Source organism: Pinus tabuliformis, chromosome 4_2, assembly GCF_031772625.1.
Source record: "Pinus tabuliformis cultivar Carrire ecotype Pingquan chromosome 4_2, CPIR1, whole genome shotgun sequence".
Classification (NCBI taxonomy): Eukaryota; Viridiplantae; Streptophyta; class Pinopsida; order Pinales; family Pinaceae; genus Pinus; species Pinus tabuliformis.
In genome coordinates, this window is record NC_142304.1 from 65,241,317 (window position 1) to 65,258,788 (window position 17,472).

The 17,472-nt window shown below is 39.8% G+C and overlaps 1 protein-coding gene across 6 annotated transcripts in view; it reads right to left on the reverse strand.

Moving 5' to 3' along the window:
• The window catches only part of LOC149168262 (vacuolar cation/proton exchanger 3-like), a 373,424-nt gene that overhangs the window by 215,566 nt on the left and 140,386 nt on the right, over positions 1–17,472 (reverse strand). The window lies entirely within an intron of this gene.

The window sequence follows — 17,472 nt, forward strand, 5'->3', positions numbered from 1 at the left end:
ACTCGACTGCTTTAATTAACAATCTGAATTGACTTGCCGAAAACCTAATTAGTGTCTAGTCAACCATGCCCTGACATACATTAGGTAAACTTAATAGTAGCTATCACTGACAAACTTAGTTGACTTTCAGGCCAACATCAACTGACAAGTTGACTACCTAACATCTTCCCCAACCCTAAATCTTTTATTTGTCTTTCAAAATGACATAACTACTATGTAGATTACCATTACTGAAAATATATAAAAAAAGATTATATTTTCCATAATTCACTATACAACAATAGTGTAATAAAGATTCAAATCTTTGTTTGGACTAGCAGGCCTATGTTGTCCACCATATATAGATGCCCTGAAAGAGGTGACAGAGCATACAGAACTCACATTCAACAGAAGACGATAAAGCAATTGAATATGGACTCTGAAGAGTAACAGAAGATTGTTCTTTTCGAGAAGGAACCCATTCTGTCTGGGATTGCAATTTAAACAGCAATTGAACAGACTAAGCTAGAGCCAATACTAATGAGATTGGTCATTGAATCAGCATATAAGATTTGACAACTTATAAAAAGTATACTATATGACTTAATCTTTCGAACAGTACAGGAATATTCATCTACATTGAATATTTGACTTGCTGCCAACTATACAATGCAGTGCTGCAAACATCACTGATGTCACAATGTTTAACCTCTCCATATTCAAAAAATCATAATCTTTGGAAAAGAATAACTGGCAAATAGGGATGTTTACAAAAACTGACGATTTCTATACAAATATCACACCATGACCTCAAAAAAACCCCCAACTCTACAATAAATTGAATCTAAAAACATCAATTTTAGGGACAAAAAAAAAATCATCACCATTAAACAAATCTTTGTGGAACATGGACTGATTTTCCCAGCAGCTTTGATATGTTTAAACTTTAAAACAATGAGAGGGGGGGGCTGAATCAGTGTAACAGTGTTTCATAAATTTCAACAATTTAAGTATCAAAACCAGTGTTGATAATATCGCCGATATCTCGGCGAAATTCGTAAATATCGCGCTATTTTCCGGGAAACGAGATATCGGCACTAAAATATCGCGATATTTTCCAAGTCTGAAAATCGCGCGAGAAATCCGAAATATCGGCGATAAATTCGAAAATATCGCGCGACGATTGTAAATATCGCGGGAGCCGGTTAAAAAAATTACGCGCGTGCTCTATAAATGAATTTTTCCGCTTTCTGTTAAGTCATTTTGGTTTTTCACGCGCTGGAAGGTTGCTGCGAACTTCGAAGGAGGCCCGAGGGTTTGAGGGGTGCTGTCGTTTTCCATTGGGGCGCTGTCTGATACAGGTACCTTCAGGCTTCAATATATGCCTTACAAATTACAATATATGGCTATGCCTTCAATATATGCCTTGTATATATGCTGAATACCTTCAATATATGCGTTCAAGAATCAATATACAATATACGTTACGTCTGAAGTTTGAACAACAAAACCACATTACCTTTGGTTTATACAAAATATGGGAAGCATTTAAAATGTTCCTGAAAAGTCACTTTCTATTGTTTCCACAATTTGATGCATCTGGTGAGGGCTGATGCTAGACAAAGGAACCCACAGGAATCGAAACTGGATAGAAGATTTCCCTTGAAACCCTCCAAAATTATAACATATTATGTTATAATATATATGTTTCATGTCAATCATGTGACAGGAAGCAAATCTTGGGAACTGCTGGAGAATATATATTGAACAGTGAATATACACGTTACGTTTATTGAATGAATATATGCCTGAGAGTCTAGAAAATAACGTAACTGAAGCCTCCAACACCTTTAGGCTTTAACCATTACAAGTTATATCCAAAGCTAGCAGTTACAAAATTCTTTTAAAAAAAAGTTCATAAGTTGTTTAACACAGAACAGCAATCCCTGAAGGCTGAGATTATGACCAGATTCTACTGCTCTCCAATGACTTAGAGAAACAGATCTATAAGAGGCTGAATGTGCTTGAAGAAATTCATTTTATCTGAATTTCTGTCCTAATTACCAGACCTTAAAAGTTACAGCATTTCAGTGTTGCCTCCTGTCATTTTATCTGAATTTCTGTCCTAATTACCAGACTGAATATTGTCATGACTCCTAATGATCAAAGTTACACCTTAAAAGTTAAATTAATGCTGCTCTAATGATGGTTCCAAACCGCATATAAAATTAAATATCAGTCCATATAAAATTAACAACACAGGGAAGCATATAAAATTAAAATTATTAAATATCAGTCCATATATTTGAGTTTGTATTTTGTAAAGTTAAGTTACTAATTCCAAATTTTTTTTGGTGCTGTAGGTTTCCTTTTGAGTTAGCCCACTACAAAATACAAATATGCCAAAAACCTTGGACCCATTTTGGGAGTATGGGATCCCTGATGGTGGGACAAATCGTGCATATCTTGCATGCAAATTGTGTGGGACCAAGATGACAGGTGGGGTTACACGACTGAAATACCATCTTGCTAGACTCACTGGACATGATGTTGGCATTTGTACAGTTTCTAGTCCGAAGCTTATACAAAAAGCTCTTGAGGCAATTGAAGAAAAGGACAGAAAGAAGGAAGAGGCGGAAAGAAACAAAGCTGAACGTGCAGGTAGATCTTTCGGGATATCTTCTCCTGATTTTGATGTTGAGGGTAGTGGCCCTACTGGCCCTAGTGGGAGGGGCTCCACAACTGGCACACCATCACATGCTAGCGCTACTGCTAGTGTGAATGCGAGGTCATCATTTTTTGTTCCACGAACAGGAGCTGGAGCACAACCTGGCATAAAATCGCTTGTTAAAAAAAAGGAGAAGCAAGAAGCAGATAGAGTCATGGGGAGGTGTATTTTTTGGAGCGACTTACCTCTCAGCATCACAAAAACCAATCCATTTTGGCAGCCAATGTGTGATGTTATTGTTGTTGTGGGCCCAGGGTACAAAAGTGCCACATATGAGGAGTTGCGGGGGCCAATTCTTCAAGCAGAAAAACAGGACATCAACTCTAGATTGGCGGAGTTGAAAAAGACATGGGAAGTCACTGGATGCACAGTGATGTCTGATGGTTGGACAGATAGGAAGGGTAGGACCCTTCTAAATTTCTTGGTACATTGTCCTAAAGGTACCATGTTTATTAAATCGTTGGATGCATCAGAACATATCAAAGATGCAGCAACGATATGTGAGTTGTTAGATGGGTTCATTCGGGAGATTGGTGTGCAGAATGTGGTGCAAGTCATAACAGACAATGCAGCTAATTATGTGTCTGCCGGCAGAATGCTTATGGAGAGGCATCCCACATTGTTCTGGACTCCATGTGCAGCGCATTGTCTTGATTTGTTGCTTGAGGATATGGGGAAACTCTCCTTCATCAAGGAGGCAGTTGATATGGCTAGGAGCATCCCCAAGTTTATTTATAACCATGCTTTTGTTCTTAGCCTTATGAGGAGGTTCACTAGAAACAAGGAGTTGCGGCGTCCTGCCATCACACGTTTTGCCACAACCTTTATTACTCTTCAGTCTTTGCTTCGATGTCAGTTCAAGTTGAAGCAAATGTTTGTGTCTGATGATTGGCGTAATTGTAGATACAGCAGGAGACCTGATGGGAGAGCCATTGCAAAAATGGTGTACTCTGAGACATTTTGGCGTGGAGTACAAGAAGCATGTGCAGTTAGCGAACCTATAGTAAAGGTTCTTAGATTGGTGGATGGAGAGAAGCCTGCAATGCCTTATTTGTATGAGGGCATGGATAGGGCCAAGGAGGCCATTCGTTCCTATTATGCAGACAAGGGTTCTGCTGGCCTTGATAGGCAGATGATGTTATGGGATGTGATCGATAGTCGGTGGACAGGGATGCTTCATCGACCCATTCATGCAGCAGCACTCTTCCTCAACCCTGCATTTTCATACAAATGCAACTTTGATTTTGATGGTGAGGTGATGGAAGGGCTCCATTCCTGTATTCAGAGGATGGTCCCTGATTCTGAGCTTCGTAGCAAAATCAAGCGTGAGGTACAGTGTTATCAGGATTGTGTTGGCCTATTTGGCTTTGATGATGCCATTAGGGAAAGGGCCCTCTTCATGCCACGTAAGTGACAAGTCATCACTCATTAGAAATTAGAAATTTGAATTTAATTATGTTTTAACTTTTAACTTTTAACTTTTAAGTTTTTGAATTTTTTATTTCATTATTTTGTTGTAGATATTTGGTGGCGAAGCTATGGTGCAAGGGCACCAAATTTGCAAAAATTGGCTATACGAATCTTGAGTCAAACATGTAGCTCTTCAGGCTGTGAGCGCAATTGGAGTGTATTTGAGAAAATACACGCCAAAAAGCGCAACAGGTATAACTTTGAACTCAAGCCTTCAGTTGAGCAATTACACTTATTGTAATTTTTAATTTTTAATTTATGACCTTCAAGTGTCAAGAGTCAAGAGTCAAGACTCATTACTTTTTTTGACACTCTTACAGGTTGGAGTTCGCACGCCTCAACAATTTGGTGTATGTGCATTACAACATCCGACTTCGAGTGAGGCAAATAGAATCACCAGTGGATCCAGATGCCATTTCCTTAGACAATATTGATGTATTGTCTCCGTGGAGGGTGGAGTCTCAGGAGCCCATATTGGAGGAGTCACCTTCATGGTTAGAGCCAGTGGCAGATGATCCATTGGAGCAGGGGCAGCAAGAGGAGGACTCGGAGTCAGAGGAGCAGCGGCACTTAGAGGAGGAGCAGGAGGAGCAGGAGGAGGAGGACACTGCGGGAGCATCAGCATCAACACCATCTGCTATAGATATAGGAGAGCATAGCTCCATGCCTAGCACTCATTATTTGACATTAGGTGCAGAGGCAGTGTCAGCGCCTTCTACTACTAGGGGCAGGCCTGGCAAACAGCCCATCATGTTTTCCCGTAAAAGGGGGAGAGGGCAGTAGATAGATAGCTGCTAGTTTTATTTGTTATGCTACATGTAACTCATGATGAGGAGATACTTTTATTATTATATGTGATGTTATTTTGTATTGGTTCTCCACATTTGAGTCCTTGAATGGACAATTATCAGGGATTAGCACGATTTGGTATCGCCTTTGATATATCATTTCTATTTGACATCATATATATCAGTGTTTTCTTCATATTTATGTGCCAATGTGTTTATTTCATGTTGTTATTGCTTTATATGTTTAAAAATCTGAAAAAAATGAATATATTATGCATTTTTTATGCTTGCCGATATTTGCCGATATTTTCGCCGATATTGCCGATAAGATATTTTCTGGACCCTCGCCGATATTTTCCCGATACCGATATTATCAACACTGATCAAAACAATTAACCAATAACATCACATCAAATGAAAACAAAATATATATGAACAACATTTTTATATTACAAGGGAAGCTACAGCTTCCAGTTTACAATCTACAATTGAAAGGGCTACAAACCCAAGATTTACCAGCTCCCACTGGAAGAAGGTGACAAGCTCCTGAAGGAAGCTACAACTCCCTTGCCTAGCACCACCTTGCAACCCTATAGAATAAAAGATAAAATAAAGTTTTCTTGGGTTCCTATACCAGGGGCAATGACCCAAATACAACAAACTTCAGAACTACTCCAATAAGTATTCTGACCTTTAACACAACTACAAGTGCCTTTACACTGACCTTTAATTCCGCCTCACCACTCCTTCAACAGGAGCTGCTTCAAATTTGCTACAAGTCTGCTACAGGAGCAACAAAGACTGCTCCAAACAATGTCATGTTGAAATTTCTAAGTATTACCCGTTAGAAATTTTATCTGTATTCTCTGGTTTATTTCGCCTACTTGTTTAATTACTAACAAGTTATTTAAACATATAAATACTGAAATAAACATAATACAGTTTCAACCATCTACAGGTCAACAGCTGAAATAAAGAGACAAACACACAAGTGACACCATTATTTGTGGGCAATCGTCCCCGGAAAAACCCAACTTGGGAAAACCGGTGCAGCAGTTCTAAGGGTTTTTATTATTAAGCAGCTTTTCTGAGTACACTGGGTGCCAACTTGGCTCACCCAACAGATAAACAAATCTGGCAGTAATACCTCTTTTCGGAAGCAGATATTCTGAAAGTCTGCCCCACAAAACCCTCTCCGGCACAATCTGAAGCACTGCATCAACCCTTATGGCCTCTGCGTCAGCCCACTGAGGCTCTGCGCAACCTCTGTGGCCCTCTGCGTCACTCATGTAGCCTCTGCGTGGATGACGCAGGCCCTTCTGGCCTCTACGCAATCCCGGTAGCTCTGTGTGGCTCCTTCTGGCTCTGCATCTACCTCTCTGCTTCTACGCTAGTCTTCCGGCACTATCTCTGCCTCTCTACCCCATACTCACTGCCCCTCGCTGCAACTCTGATCACTGATTCGATTTCTCTTAGCAAACCCCGCTCTAGAAAATCGAATGATTGATCACTCTGGTGTATCTCCAACTGACCCTCAAGCCTCCTCTTATATTTTTACTGTCGAGTCTTCAACAACCGAGATTACATCTCTAATCAACAGCTAAGATTAGATTTGGCTTGATCCCTGTCCTTTAGAACCTTCTAACCTAGTTTTATATTAATACCCATTAATATTTTTATTTTCCTAAGTTTAGACTTAGTAACCCATTAAAAATATTAATTATTTTAATTCCTCCTTCACCGGGTAGAATTTCCCCAAACCATGTCTAGGTCTTGGAGATCTCATGTGCTTTAGCCTCTCCACCAATTTTCATGGCTAGAGCACATCTGATGCTACCCCAAATCAACATGTCAAAGACAAGCACTAAGGGGTCTCAATATTTTGAATTTATTCTAGCTGATGTGTGCATCAGACCATCCGAATTTTGCTTAGTATAAATCACAGAAACTTGCCCATAAATAGTGCCACATATGTAACCTCAGAGCAAGCCTGAATTAGGCCTTAGACAGGCCAAGTTTAGGCCCCAAATAGATTCAGTCAAGGGTCAAAACAAGTCCTCTTTCTCTGCAACCTAGTCTTCGAATTTTGCCCAGCAATAATACTTCAAACAAGGATAGAACAAACTTCAAAATTCTTACCAATTGCAAACTTGTATACAGCTCAGATCAAACATATTAGCTCTGGCACAAACTTCGAATTGTCTCAGGTGAACTTCGGATCAACTTCTAGTAAGACATGGTTCTGCTTCAGGCGAAGGCTTTGGACTGGATCATAAGGGAGCCTTGGAACAGACTGTCTCAGAATACTATTGCAGGGCTGAATAGACCTCCGAAAGATGCACAAATTCAACTTCAGAAAGATGCCCTAAGACAGGGCCGAAATTTGTCCTCAAGCAAGGCTGAGTTAAGCCTCAGGCAATATCAAACCAGATCCTTAAGTCGTCTTCAAACCATAACAAATACTCCAAGATTTAGGTATCTCAGCCTTCTTCAGATGTATCCTTTAGCCTCAGACCTCAGACTGTTCTTCCTTCGTTTCTACCTCAGATAATCTGCATTCCCTTGCCTCAATTACCCACAAGTTGGGTATATTTATAGTGGTTCGAAGCTGGCCTGAACATAATAATACTTATCTTTTGAAAATTCATGTCCAATTAGGGGCCGACTTAGAGCAGGAGGCTTACGCCACTTAAAAAATCATTTTTGTCTTTCCTTAAGCTCTTTTCAAGGGAGTCTTCGACACGTGGGCTTATGACAATTTGTATTACATCTTTTTTTACCTTCTTCTGGGGCAGAAATGAAGTGTTGAGGCCATAGATTTTTGGCGCAAAGGTGTTGGTGCTAGACCTATCTTTGGGGCATCAACCTTCAAAAATCAATATCTCTCCAACCAGAACGACCCACAAATTGTGCCAACTATAAAATGAAATGGTGAAACAAAGACAGCTACAGTTTAGAAGCAATAAGGGCAGTTTGTGTGAAGGTTGAATAAACCATCTCTCCTATTTGCTTGTGCATGTCCATCTAATCCAAAGGATGGACACCCTTTGCCTCAAACTCAAATATAGTTTGCTTGAAATCAGTTGTTGATTTAGTTTGAGGAACCTGTGCCTGTAAGAATGCAATATGCATTCTCCCTTTCTCTGTGTCATAGGCCGAAATGAGTCTGTGTTGAATCGAGGAAGACTGCTTCCTGAATTGAGCATAAATATTATCATTGAGGGCTTCATTCCTCTGTTTAATTTCTCTATATCTTTGAAATATATCCAGTTGCCTCTATTCTGTAAATGACTCTGGTGTACGAGGTGTTGTAGCTGGATTCTCTTTGGTGGTTGAGGATGATGGAGAATCAGTGGTGTTGCTACCAAACTTTAAAGTCTGAAGGCCAGAGAGCACAATAGTACCCTATGTTTCCTCCAATGGTGGAAAATCTACCTTGGAGCTTGTCTTTGTCTTCTTTGAATGGATCTTGAATTCCTTGGCTGAGACTTCTGTGACTGAAGGGGAGTCCTCCTCTCTTGGTCTTTTCTCAATCTTCTCTCTAGGGGTAGGAGTCTTTGAGGCAGTTCTAGACAGCACCTGCTCTTCGGCCTCCTGCAATGTGTTCTCTACCCAATCTTGTTGATTCATGTATTTCTCAATCTCTGGTCTCTGGGTATGTACATAGGGGGTTGTCTTTTGTTCCACCCTCAGCTTAGAAATTACCCAAAGGGGTCATAAGACCATGTGAAGCTAAGGGGAAAATTCATTTGTTTCAGTAGGAGGTCTGCTTCCTCTCCTGCTGCTCTACTATTACAGATAAATGGTCCTATCTGTGTTTTGATTCTGAATGTTGTCTGATTGGATTATTTGCCTGATGTACTCCAAGGCAAATATCCTCATAGGAAGGTACTTTGGTAGTTTATAGGGTGGCAGCTCGGAGCCATAAACCCTGATTTCTATAAATGACTGGTATAAATACCAATCTCCTGTCTTCACCTACTCACTGAGATGCAACACCTTTTGAATGTCCTCACTGATCCTGGGAATTTGCTGGCCACTCAGCAAACAAGTTGTTGGATATACAAACTGATCTATAAAATCTTTGAACCTGTACTCCTGTGATTGTTTTCTGATAATTGAAGTCCAAAAGATTATGGACTAAGGCTCTCCTTGTTGATTGAGTTTTTGGACTGCAAAAGGAAACTTGTCTGTCTGGAAGAAAATAAACATATGCATAAGAATGGAAGAATATCTGAACATTCCTTTAGTTAAAAACTGAAGGAATTGTTCGTGCATTACATCTGCAAGAAAACGACCATAGTCAAAGATGACTGATAGTCCTTCTTCTGTGGAAAGGGTGGATAGAAAGCTTAAAATAGGCTCATCTACCCATTCATCTGAGAAGTACCCAAGCAAGACAAGACAGAGATGATTTGTCTGGTTCTTTGGGGAAAAATAGAAGAGGAATAAGGGGGGGTTTTCTTGGGAAATTGAGAATCTTCTGACAGGAAAACTTCAAAAATCCTGGCTCACTGGGGAAAAGTGAGTTTTTGGTAAATTTCTTTAAGGGCATCAATTGAAAAGGGAGTCAGGGATTCACTATGTGGGACCTGCAACATCTGGTTTATATTCTCAGGGGTAATGGTGAAAAGGATTTCACCATTAGGGGAGATGATAGCTCTCTTACTTGAGAGATAAGAGGCATGGCACTTCAGGAAGAATTCTGGGAAATGATGGGATTTGGGAAAAACAAACATGGGTAATCTAAATTGCTAAAGGTTAATCTCATCGGACTGGTCAAGATAGGTGTCACAAAACTAGTAGTATAATTCGAAGACGTCGAATTCACATTGTGTTTTGGCGATTTTACATTCTCTATCGGCTAAGGGAATATGGTTTAAATCCACAGAGGGAGAGAGCATCAGATTTACCACAGTGGCATCAGTCTTAGTTTTGGGGGCCATTGCGATAATCCGGCTAGAATTGCAAAGGATGATTGTTAATTGCACGGGAAAGAGAACTTGCAGGGAATTACTTTGTTAGCTACAGTTGATAAGCAAGCTAAAACAGAGGACTGATAGCATTGTGAGAGTAGGAGAGTGAGTAAAGAGTTTCATCGAGGACGGGAGAAAAGATGTATAGGTTCGCACAGGAGCGGGAACATTTGGCTAAACAGATATTTGGGAGGAGCATTTACTTTGCAACGAAAATCGCAACAGGAGGAAGTGGCGAATGGAAGGGCGCAACGGCTAATTGACGTGGCGAACAACGGTAGGCAGAAGGAGGCATGGGACCGTTGGCGGGAAGGAGATACGTGGCAATAGGAGAGTGGAGGTGAAGCGGAAGTCGAGGGTGACGTAACTGGGAGTGCATATTATGGTGAGAGCAGCGAAAAACCGCTTTCGGAGGGGGTTAGAAGTGGTATATGGTATTGAGAGGTGGGGTGCGAAATGTCACGGTGGTGACACGTAGGGGTGGGACCGTCGGGGAGGAAACCGCTTTTCGGACCCCCCCCAGCTGCTAAAGGGAAACATGGCAGGGGGAGCCGAAAAGGCCTGGAAGTCGTTCGATGAGATGGGGATATGATCAGGAACGGGAGAGATGAGCGTGGTTTAAATGCTAGTGACAAATTGTCCCATCGCGCACATATTTTTACAATAAGGTCCAAACTTTGGACAAATAACACCAAGTGTTAACATGTTTCATAACGAGTTTAATTTTCCCCTAAACTAACTTAATTAAAAGCAATTAGGGTGCATTTAGGAGTGCAAACCCTCATTTATTCTGCAATTTAAAGGACTAAACACCTATTCAAAACTAATCTAACCATTACATTAATCCAGATTACCATTTGGATTAATTTATTCACCTAATCTACCTAATCTAATCTTAACCAAGATTACCCAGTTTCGCTAATTTATTCATTCTAATCTAATTAACATAAATTGAAATTTGCTTGAACACGATTAAACAGTATGTTTCAAGCAAGAGGAAGTATTTTGGCATTTCGAACAAGTTGCACACAATTTCATGAATTTATTCTCCAAAAATTATTGTACTATCAGTGGCACTTCAACTGGCATCACTTTCACATTTTTTCTTTTCTATGGAGTTCTTTTATCGTTTCTTTTTCTTTTTCTTTTTCCATTTTTTAATATATATACCCACTTTTCATTTTTTATTTTCATTTATATATCTTTCTTTAGAAATCATTTGCAATATCCAATATTATTTACAATTTGAAATACTTAAAGGGAACATCCAATCATCAATTGATCCTATAAATTATAGGACCCTAACACCTCTGATCTAGGCTCCCGTAGCATGGAATTGATCCAAGAGGTGGGCTCCTCAAGGATCCTGCCCATCTGTAGCTATTTCGAGCTACAACTCCAAATCAACCCACCTCCCTCCTGGAGGTATCTCGGTTGTCATGGCGAACTCCTCCTCTTCGATCTTCATGGGCGCAGCCTTTGGATCATGTTTCTCATATATATCCTTCTTCTTGAGAGGACACTGTGTAGTGTAGTGACCCATCCCACCACACCTAAAACACTTGATTTCGGATTTATGCACTAGAAGACTGCGTTGCTTCTGCATGAGCCCTTCTGGCTCTGCGTCAACTCTACATGGGCCCTTCTGGCCCAGCGTCAACCTCTCTTGGGTCTGTGATGCCTCCTCTTGGTGTCTCTTTGCCTCTTTGTTGTTGATCCTAGGTCTTGAAGAAGATACTCCAACCCAACTATCCCTACCCCTCACTGCAAAAGCTCACTATCGAAAATCTCCCAGCAGTTGTTCTGCTTTAGAAAATCGATTCTCCGAACTCTCTCTCTGTGTTTTTCCAAGTGACCCTCAAGCCTCCTTAAATAATCTCCTCATTGACTTTCAACGGCCTAGATTAGAAGTTAATCAATGGCTAAGATCATTTAAGCTTGATCCTCATCTACTTCTAGAAGTTACACCCACTATTTATATTAATACCCTTTAATTATTTTATTTTCCTAAGTTAAGACTTAGGGTCCCATTAAAAATAATTAATTATTTTATTACAACTGTTTCTGGGCGTAATTTCCCAAAACAATTTATGGGTTCTTTGGAATAGATGTGCCTAAGCCTCCTTGCAAACTTTGAGACTTAGAGCACATCTAATGCTACCAGAAATCAACAAATGCATCCTCCCAATGGTACGCTGCAATTCTGAACTCTGCGTGCTAGACCCACCAGTGCCCCTATCTCTCTCATTATGCTTGAGCTCGCAGAAATCTCTAAAGGATAACGCTGCTTTGAAATCCTCCCCCATGGACTGCCACTCCCGGAAATATTCCCCCATGGACATCTGATCATCTTGCCGACCCTGCTCACTAGTTCTTGAAGGCAAAAACATGGGCAGTGTAGTCCTGGTTGGGCCATTGAAAGCTTGTGGATGAGTAGCTGGTGACTGGTTGTCAAACTGGTGGCAGACCCCTGAATGTTGATCTTTAATGTACCTTGGACAAGTGGTTTCCCATGGGTTAGCCTCTACCTAGGGACAAGTGTCCAAAATAATTATTTTTCTAAGTGACTTTATAAAGTGAAAGTGACTTTATAAGTGGTAAAGTTAATGTTAAATTATAAAGTGAAAAGTGACTTTAGACATAAAGTACAATGTGGGTACTTTATTTAATGGGTGAGTTAAAAAATAAAAAGTGAGAATTAAATGCACATTTAATCTCATCCCTTGATCTAAATGAATCTGAGCCATTAGATCTTAAGGTTGCCCAAATGTCATTTAGGGAAACAAAAGGGGGAAAAGAAAAGGGAGACTACATTCATTCTTCATGAGCAGATTGGAGAGAGAAGGCTGAGAGCTAGAGAAAAGTTTTGAAGGAGAAATTTGTGTAGCAAGTTGAAGGAGTGACTTCTGGGCAAAGATGGGCATGGAAATCAAGGCATAGAAGACAGCAGAAGGTACAGTACGAATAGCATTGAATGTTGTGAGCTGCATGCCATTCGAGATAAGTTTTTGAGAATAAAAAAAAATGAAAAAAAAAATGTACAGTTTATACAGTGGTACGGAAATCCATACAGTTCATACGGAATCTGTACTATACAATACATATTTTCAGTTTCAAGTGGGCACGGAAATCAAGGCAACATGGGCACAGTTTTCAAGGAGTTTTGGGCTAAAGATATGTTGTATTTTGCTGTTTTGTTTTGTCTGCAAATGTATTTTTCCTAAACTTGAAAGATAAATAAATTTGAAGAGCTCTCTAACAGGTTTTCCTCGGAGAAGATTGAAAGGGTTTTGCCCGGGTCTAAGTTGACCAAAAATCTGTGTATTTTTATGTGTGTTGCTGGTCTGTTTATGTACCTATTTATTTTCAGCATGTGTTGACAGTCCCATGTGTTTTAATCTGAAAATTGCATTTCCAGAATTCTATATGTTGAATATATGTTTATGGGAAAGGGCTTTTAACTGAATGGGAGTGATAAGGTGAAATTAAAACCGGGTTGGGATTGCAGGAAACATTTTAGTCATCAAATTTCAATACTGAAGCCTGCCCAAATAGGAACTCTCGATGTAGGCTCTTGTCCCTATTCTACAGCTTGAGTTCATCCAACATCTCCTTTTGCCCTTTTGCCAAATCATTTAGGGCCCTTAAGAGGCTATCAAATGGTACTTCCTCTTTACTCCTTAGCTCTCCCATATTCGCCACCACTACTACCTTCCCTGGTGGCTTGATATTCGGTGTAATCTCCAACACCCTTTCCCTGCTCCGGTACCTTTTCCTACAATAAGTAATGTTCTGCCTATCCTCCTTGCTCATAGGAAAATCCCCACGACTAAGCCAAAGATCTGAGCTCTGATACCAATGTATTATCCCAAATGGAAATTAAAAATGATAAACAAAGCAAATTAAGCACATATAACACAAGAAAATACACATGCAATCAGGTAACCTGAAATGCTCCAAAAACACGCCGAAATGGGCCAATTTTATTATCAAATGATAGGAGTACAATATGTGATGGAAGGAATGCACCTGGGTTTGCTCAAGGCAAGCTACAAGTCTCAGGTGTCCAACAATGACTGCCCAACTGTTGTAGAGAAACTCCTTCACAAGGATCTGCGCTGGCCCTAGAGAAACTACAATGTTGGTTGGAGAAACTAAAGATTTTCCACACCTCCGGTGCTTAGAAAATTCTGCAAAATTAACCCCGATCTCCTTTCACCAAACTCACCAAAACCCAAAAAAGAATTGGGCTAATTCCAACCTCCCAGAATTTCCCTGTTTTGACACTATGCCCTCCTGAACAGAAACTGCGTCCCCAGTGCTGGAATCTGCTGAAATCCTTCTTATCCCTCCTCAATCTGCTAGTGAAAGTCTCTAGGAAATTTCTCTGGAAGTAAGAGAGATGATGTGTTGAAAACCTGGCACCAAAGAGCTGAGCACAAGTCTAAAATACATTGTCTAGTCTCCCTCCTACGCAGGCCTAGGGAAGAGAAATCTGTTCCTCTCAAAGGTGTTGTAGGAAATGTAACTAAGTTTGGTCTTCATAAATGTACTTTTGATATTTGTACTTATTCATGAAAAGAGATATTATTTTATAATATATGTCAATGAACTTCTTGCTCATTGAAATATGTCTAGCACTATTTTAAGTGCTATAGGTGAGTCAAATAGTCAAACGAATATGTTGAAGACCTTAAGGGCTTGTTACACCTTGTATGAATATGTATTAGGGTCATAAGAAGTCCTCCAAGCAAAGTCACAAGTCTTCTCCAAGCAATGGCACCATCAAAAGAAGCAATTTGAATCATGTCAAGCAAGTTGGCCTCAAGTCTTCATGTCGGCCTCCAGTTGGCCTGAAAGAAGGAGACAGAGTCCTATATAAGGAGCCATTCGACCTCCTCAAAAGTGTAGAAGATCATCTCTGAAATCTGCGAGGAATAGGATAAGAAAAGGGTACGAAAAAGACAAGGGAAGAGACCTCCAAGCATAGCGAAGAAATAGGAAGAAACATCGAACGTTTAAGGACTATTCTAGGGCTAGAAGACAGTCACACGTGCAAAGGAGAGGGTCTTCCTGCTGCCATAACAACCCTCTATCGCAAACATGCAAACTCCATGGTTGGGTACAGATCATTGGCCTAAAGAGCCTCCAACTCAAGTGAGAAAGAAAGCAAAGAGAGCGAAGTAAATAGGGTTTATCTGAAGCTTATAACAGCCACACATGCGAGAAAAGAAGGACAACATGCTGTCATCACAGCAACACTATCACAGCCACATATATCTCATTTTTTAGAGTTCAAACTAGGCCTACAAAGGCTTATCTCTCAAGCGTGGAATAAGGGTATGCAAGCGAAGAAGAGAAGGCAATTCTAACATAGTTTTGTAAGGAAAATCACTCACATGTGCGGAGAATTAGCGCTGCATTGCTGCTGCCCTAAGTCTGCATCAATTGTCGGAAGAAGCACTGAAGGGAGGAAGACAAAGTGTTGCAAGAGGAAGTGATCTTGAAAAGGCTTGACTTGTTCTCGGAGGATCTTCTTGTTAGGAGTCTAGGGTTTGGCATTGATCAATCGAAGCTTCAATAAGAGAAATTCACTAAAGGGTTTTCCTCTCAAAAGAAGAGAGGTTTTGTCCTTGGCAGAGAGACAACATCTTGTGTTCCTGTTTTTATGTTTTGGTAGCAGTTTGATGAAGAACACACATATGCACTAATAAGAAGAAGAAAAAGAATAAGCTAATAAGGAAAAGTAAAAATACTCCACAAATTGTTATCAAAGTAACGAAGAATCACACTACACTACTTTGCCCTAGATTCTTCAACAAAAGGGAGCGATCTTCAGCTCCCAAATTCTCCACCAAGTTTAGTCTTCCCCTGGAGCAGCTTCTCTAAATTTCTCTTGGAAAACACCCCCTGGAAAATGCTGAAATGAGTGGCACATAATCCTCTACCTGCATCCTCCTAGAGCACGAATTAGCTAAAAGATGCTCCCATAATTCCATAAATCTCCCTCCAATGTAGCAGCAAATTTACCTCCCTAGGGTGGCACTCGAAGTCCACCGAAAGAAGGGTGAGTTCTCCCCTTGGAAAACTTTGTGCTAAGCAGCACTTGTGACCCAGCTAAACTACTTGAGCAACAAAGGAAATAGATGAGTGATCAAAAAAGCCCCAATATATTCTATGCTCCTTCTATTTATAATTTTCCTTGCCTCTTCATGTGGGTCCCTCCATCCAATATTTCGACCTCCCTCTTTAACAATTCGACTTTTCTCTCCAAGGGGGTGCATATTACATGTGGGCGTGGCCCCCACATTCCACTAACAAAATTATTTCGGCGCCCTTCTCCTAAGTCTCATCCCCAAAATTTCATGGGCCCCCATAATAGTCAAAAATGCAAAATTGTGAAATTGGTTTTAGGGAAATTATTCTCAAAACAAACATTACATCATCTTTCGGTTCATCTCTGAATCTTTTTTGAGTCCCCAGAAGGAATCTATTCTCATATTTTTTTCTTCATCATCCAAATCATTGACCTCTTCATCATCATGATCATTATCTTGATTTTCTTGGGATATGGAGAGGACTTCTCTTGCTTTTGGTGCTTTCGTATCACTTTCATCTAAAGCGCTGCTATCTTCTTTACAATAAAGATTTTTCTTGTGGAAGCTTTTCTTTTCCTTAAAAGGACATCTATTAACATATTGACCTATTCTGCCATAATTGAAACATTTAAAAGGTAACTTACCTTTGCGTTTTATGGTTCCTCTATTGAGCTTCCTCATGAAATTTGTTTCTTCTATATTTGATTCATCATTTGGAGTTCCTTCGACCTTGAGTTCTTTGTTTCTTGTCTTCTTTGTGGATTTAAAAGCTACTTCTCTGTGTTGAAATTCTGAAGTTCTAAGTTGTATCAACTACTTGATCTGATAATTTCTCTAATCTGTGTTATGAATAAATAATTCATAAAATAAATTAATAAATAATTTGTATAAATATATAAATATGATAAATATTTTGTTTTAAAGAGAGAATCCATACAGGCTGGTAGAATTTTTTTTTTGTTAATGGAAAACCTGTGAGCAATTTAGGAAACCAATTTTTTTTTTGTTTATTTATTTAAACAATTTTAAATATTATTAATTAATGAAAAGTCATTGTCAAAAGGCATGACCATTTACCCTCGTGACCCGTCACTACCTATTTAGGCATACCATCTGAGGGAATGTAAATCATCCTTCAAGTATTCATTCAATAAAAATTATCTATTACAGATACTTTGTGTAATTCTTCAATAATTCATAAAAGTTGCAACTCTGGTGATACAATGGTATCAAAGCGAAATCGACACTCTGGACAAATTCTTGCTGCACAGGTCACTTGTCTCGTCGCACCTCCACCATGTTGTCCTTTCTCCATCGTTGTTCTCGTTGTTCGATCGCTTTCTAAACTCTATCTGGTTACAAATCCGCTACACTCCTATCCACTCTCAGATCGATCGCATTCCATTAAAAACAGACCAACATGTCCATTGCTA